Source organism: Cyprinus carpio, chromosome B24, assembly GCF_018340385.1.
Source record: "Cyprinus carpio isolate SPL01 chromosome B24, ASM1834038v1, whole genome shotgun sequence".
Classification (NCBI taxonomy): Eukaryota; Metazoa; Chordata; class Actinopteri; order Cypriniformes; family Cyprinidae; genus Cyprinus; species Cyprinus carpio.
Genome location: NC_056620.1, coordinates 16,705,908 through 16,711,818, shown reverse-complemented (window position 1 = coordinate 16,711,818; position 5,911 = coordinate 16,705,908).

Sequence of the window (5,911 nt, the reverse complement as noted above, 5' to 3'; positions counted from 1 at the left end):
TTTTATTGGCAAGTTTCTAGGATGTTTCTTTATTTTACATTTACATTTATGCATTTAGCAGACGCTTTTATCCAAAGCGACTTACAGTGCATTCAGACTAAAATTTTTTACCTAACATGTGTTCCCTGGGAATCAAACCCACAACCTTTTGCGCTGCTTCGCGCCAATGCCTCTACCACTAAAAACCACAGGAGCCACAGGAACACTCACAGGAAGGTTTTGTGAAGGTCACATCTGTGGAAGGAAGTTATGATGTTCGTTTTCTCCTGCTTGTGAGTCTTCATAAAAGTACAAGTTGCAGTGAGGCAAATTAATACACATCAGACTCACAAGAGAAGATGAGCTCTGTGTCGAAAACCCTTTTGCTGTGCCTGGCCATAATACTGCTTGCTCAAGTCACTGCTTGCAAAGTTCTGTATTTGTAAAAAAACAAACAAACAAACAAAAAATCCTTATTGAATTATTAATAAAATTATTAATATTTTATATTTTTTAATTGTGTTGTAGAAATTAATGTCTGTGTTAAAAATGCTTTTGTTTCCTTTGGATGTTTGTAGTAGGCCTAAGTGGCCTGTCAAATTGCCTTTTTTCTCAAGACATCAAATTGGGTTCTTCGCAAGGAAAATATTGAAAGTTACGTGATACAAAAAGCAGGCATCTGACATATTGATGCCATTTTGTGAGTTTCTTATGGATACGTTTATGTTGCGATAGAACTCAGCCTTTCAACAATAAATTTCATGATCAATCTTAGCTAATATGTCTTTATTTTAGTACGATGACAATTTTACTCATTTTTGATACCAAATACATAAGTCAACAATAAAACGTCATATTACGATTATTAACAGATTTAAAACAGTCAAAGGTCATTTCATTTGTGCTTTGATCCACAAAGCTCTTCGGCAATAAATGCCATGCAATATGTGAAGATACAGTAAAGGCTTTTGAAAAGAGCAGCATTTCTCATAAACCCACATCAACATTTAAAGGGGGTCAACACTTATTAAAAACATCAGACTGGAATGGTGAGGATGAATTAATAACTATTTTACATGAAATACTTCAATTTGTTAACACAAGTCTGTGGCTTATTCATTTATTGCACCTGGTCAGTTTACAGTTATTTCAGTTAATATTTCAATATATATTTCATTTAACCAGTCTTGGCCAAAAGAATGTGAAAGATGCTAAAAATGTTTTTTGTTTACTTTGGGTGCTTCAAAGCAACTGGCCATTCATTTTGCCCTGTTCTGACCAGCGCGAAAACTGTGTCTTAGCAAGGAAGATATCAAACATTACATAAGATACTTAAAGCAGACATACTGCCATATTGATTGCCATTGAGTGAAGCTTTTTCTCATGAGATTGTATACACTATTATAGACTATGTACATCTTCATAATGAAATCTGAGCTAGAAAGATGTCGGAATGCTTGTTCTTTTGTCAGGCCTTAATTTATTGCCTTGACCTGTTTACCTCCTAAAATTTTTGCTACTAAATCACATGGTACTTATATACAAGTTAAATAAAATCAACATTCTGTTACATTTGTATATTATTTGAGTTGTTGTGCTGCAAAGGTTACTGTTATCTATTTTACAGATTTTAAAACAGTCAATGGTTTGAACTTTTTGCCTCTTACTCCAACGAAAAGCTTTGGGTGAAAAGAGCCATGCAATTTGTAGGACAAGAAAGCACATGAAACGACAAAGCTCGATCCCATAAATGCCACATCAACATTTAAAAACAGAATCAGTGCAAAATACAACATCACACTGGGAATATGGACAGGATGAATCAGAAAGTCGCTCAGATGAACCACATGAATATTTTTTTACATATGTTTATATAAATTTTGCCACTGGCAGAAAACACAGATTTTTTTTTATTTTTTTCATGCTTCTGTCAGTTTTTTAATATTTTGGCTTTTATGAATTATCCAAAATTTCTCTCTCCCCCCCCCTCCCCCCCCCCTATAGATTTCAATTTCAGTACAGATCTTTAAAGTCGCTTTTTTTTTTTTTCAAAGAATCATTTTTCAAGCAAAAAATTCCACTTAGCAGCATTTACTCTAAACGTTTAGAGTTTTTAATATTCTGGAAGGTTTTTTATAGAGGAGTTTGATCATATATATATATACCTGATTTATAAAACATTTTTTTTTTTTTTTTTACCGTTCACCTAGCGCTTCATCTCACTTTGCATTATGTTGGTTATAACTTATTGTTTTTCAACTTGCCCAAGGTTGTGTTTTTTTGTTTTGTTTTTTTTAACCCTGGTGGTATTAACCAATAAAAAAAGTTGTGTGTAGGTGTGTGTGCAGTTAGAGGTGAATTTGGAGTTACTGGAAATAACCTGATAAAATAAAATAAACAAACAGATACATAAATGTATGAATGAATGGAATATTAATCCTGAAGAACATACTGAAGTATTCACCCATCCCTTGTGTGGATTTAGACATACTCAAATCTAGTAGGACTCCACTTTTCCTGTACAAATACATTGTTAATCGTATTGATTATGTAAAAGCTTCGGGAAGCAGGACCCAACTGCAGAGAGAGAGTACATATTTATTACAAGAGGCAGTCTCAAGAGGGTAGTGAGGAATTCAAAGAAACAGGTCGGAGAGGGGAAATTATCCCCACCCCAAACACGCTATAATCTCTAAATTAGTTTTTTTAACATGTATAACAGACCAAAACTACCTACACCACAAAACAGAAGCTGCACCAACAAATTTGTAAGGGGAAAAAAAAAAAAACAAAAAACAAATCAACGCATAGGGATTTCAAGGGCTTAAGATGGTCCAGTTCATCCAGTCCAAGGGTTGCACCAGAAGAAGTGGCACTCATGCAAACGTAATCAATGATGTACATCCGAGGTAAAATGAGACTGAGGGAAGTTTGCAAGTGAAGGGTATAAAAAAAAATGAACTGCAATACAGCCAAGGACTAACAAGGGGGTGTGGTAAAGAGAAAACAACGAGGAGGGACTAGAATGGCAAATGGCTGACAAAAACAGCAACAAAGCGATGTGCTGACACAAGACAATGGCCCCGAGAAAAAAAAAACAAGACAAGACAAAGGGTGCCAGAGCACTGCCTGCACTACCCCTCCCAATGGCCCAGACCATAGATGCAGGAAGTTGCACCCAGATAGTGCAGAAAGTGGGAGAGGGGCAAAAATGAAGTCAGGGTAATAAGCAGGCAGCATGGGACTGGAGCAGACTCCGGGTGTCTTTAGTGGTCATGACGGGGGAGGCAAGAGCTCAGGGACAGCTCTAAAAGTGGACGTATGCGGGATACTCTGGGGACTCGAGCAGATCTGGTATGATCCCCAGGGGGGAGCAATTGACTCGGAACAACCTCTGTGGGTTAGAAAGACAGATGGGATAATCTTCAAGAACAAAACAAAAGAACAGCCTCTTTTTTTGAAACAAAAACTAGTAGGAACATCCCCAAAGACTCATCAGAAACAGCCGGGGAGGCTAGCTGGTATTTTCTCAGTGGACAAAACTTGACTAGGGGAACCAACTCTGCAGGCTCGACAACGGAACAATCTCTAGTGGAAACGCGGGGGGGGCCTTTGGGGGGGGCGGGAAAAAGGAAACATGTTTGCTTTGACGAAGAACGGGGGTAACGGTGGGCAACCTTGTGGGTAGGGGGGAAAACTTTATATTAAAGACATAAAAGGTGGAATAACCTTTAAGGGGGACAGACAACAGGAAAGTCTCCAGAACATGATGGACATGACTGCGGAACCATTTCCTGGATTTGACAAAAAACAGGCAAGAAATAACAATTCTGTGGACGTTACATACAGGCAGGAGCAATCACAATGGGCATGACTGGTAACAAATCTGTGGGGTGGGGGACAAGTTGGAACAGTCTTGGGCAAATTTCAAAGACAAATCAAATAGACGGGGCGGCCCCCAGGAAAATGTTTGTAACTGAACAAAAAAGCTCTGGACCAAGGCCCCAAAACTAGACCCTCTGGACCCCAAGAGCTTAAAACCTCTTCACTGGGGGGCCCTGTTGGACCTGGGGTTTAAAAACAAGAAGAAAGGCAAAAAAGTTGAGGTGCATGCCCCCTCCTTCTCCTCCACAACTGAGGGTTTTTACCAAATATGACCACCCAAACCGATTTAAGTGAAATGTCTTGAGGACACAGAGGTGGCTACAATGGTCGGTGCACAGGAAGACGGGAAGGGGATTTGACTGCCATTGAATGACTGGGCCAGTCGAATCAACTAGTTTTCCTGGCGATTGACTTAAAATGATAGCTGCAGTGTTTTGGAACTCGGGGACTGAAAGGTTTAATGAAGCAAGGATGGCCCAGCAGACTGGTCCCCCAGGCTGATTGGACCAGACGGGAGGCAAGGATGGCTGCAGTGGTCTCTGTCAACTTGAAATGTCTGAAACTAGTTTTATTGACACGTGATGGTGCAGTCAGCAATTTGGAATAACTGGAAAAGCTTACTATGACAAGGGAAAACGGGGTTTAAACACAGGGGTGCCTGGAACGGTTTGTCTGACCCCGAGATAGCTGGGCCAATTTTGTCAACTCAGGGGGGTCTGGGAAAATATCTTGACTTGGTTAGGAATGGGTGCAGCTCAGGGCTATCTGGAACTGACGACTAGATCAGGGACAATTTGGTCAACTCCGGGCTGGAACTGGTTTGACAGACCCAAGGATGGGTGCAGAAAATTTAATCTACTCAGGGGTGTCTGAAATGTTTTACTGGTGATTCAACAGGGGAACAGGTAACAAAATGAGACAGCGATGGAAAGGCCGTGGGAAAGGGCCCCTTTACATCAAATGGGAGAAAGCTGCAGAGGAAGCGCACAACGTGCAGATGGGGAGGGGCCAAAAAAGGCCCCAAAGCTGACTCAGGTACTTGTTGACCACAGACTGAAGTGGAACGGTCCAGGCAGGGGGAACCCGCGGGGAGGAACCACAGGAAACAGGCGGACGGGGACAACATGACAAAAAAAAAAATTACTCATTTAAAAAACCACAAATAAAAAAAAATGTCAAACCAAAAAAAGCAAACAAAAAATAGGACTAGAAGAACCCGATGAATACTTAACTTTGTTTATTGAGTTTTTTTTTTTTCACCCCGAACATAAAAATACTGTAAACGCAGGGCACAAGATCCTTTCTCCGTCTTTTTTGGGGAAATCTATGAAATAACAAGAGAAAAAAAATGTCAAGTTTAACAGTATGAGAATGAATATTAATGGTAACCTTTTTTAAAAAAGATTCATTTTTTAAAATTATCACACAAAAAATTTTTTAACTGTTAATGATTTGAACAAAAAGAAATAAATTGTTACTACCCGTATTTATTGCAAATTCAATAAGGCAGTAAAAAACGGTTTTTAAAATAATGACCCTTTTCTTAAATATATGAACACAGAAAACCCCTGTTAACAATTTATATAAGTTTCCTTTCTATGAATAAATAATGGCAATTACTTGGAACAAGCTCTCCCGGGTGCTCGTCTGTGGGGGTCCTCTTGTTGACAGAGGATGCTGGGTATTTAAAGTGGTGTTATCATGAGAACGTTTATTTTAAAAATTGCATTATCCAAAAAACAGGTATATCTTCACACACTAAATTAAACAATATCAAAAATTTTTGTTTGAATATGTTTTCTTTTATACCCGTATATCTTTACATCCTAGTGAGGGTGACGACCCAAAAAAAGGCAGAAATAAAACCGTCTACCCCCATTGTCAATACTGCCGTTTGGTCATTTCCCCCCCCGTCCATAAGCCCCCGTTGGGGTCCCCCTTTGTTGACACGTGGGGTCGTTGATAGATTTGAGTGCAAATCCTCATCTTTTAATTTTGCGAAATGGGGGTTTTCCATCAGCGGTTTGCCTGGCTGTAAATATGGTTT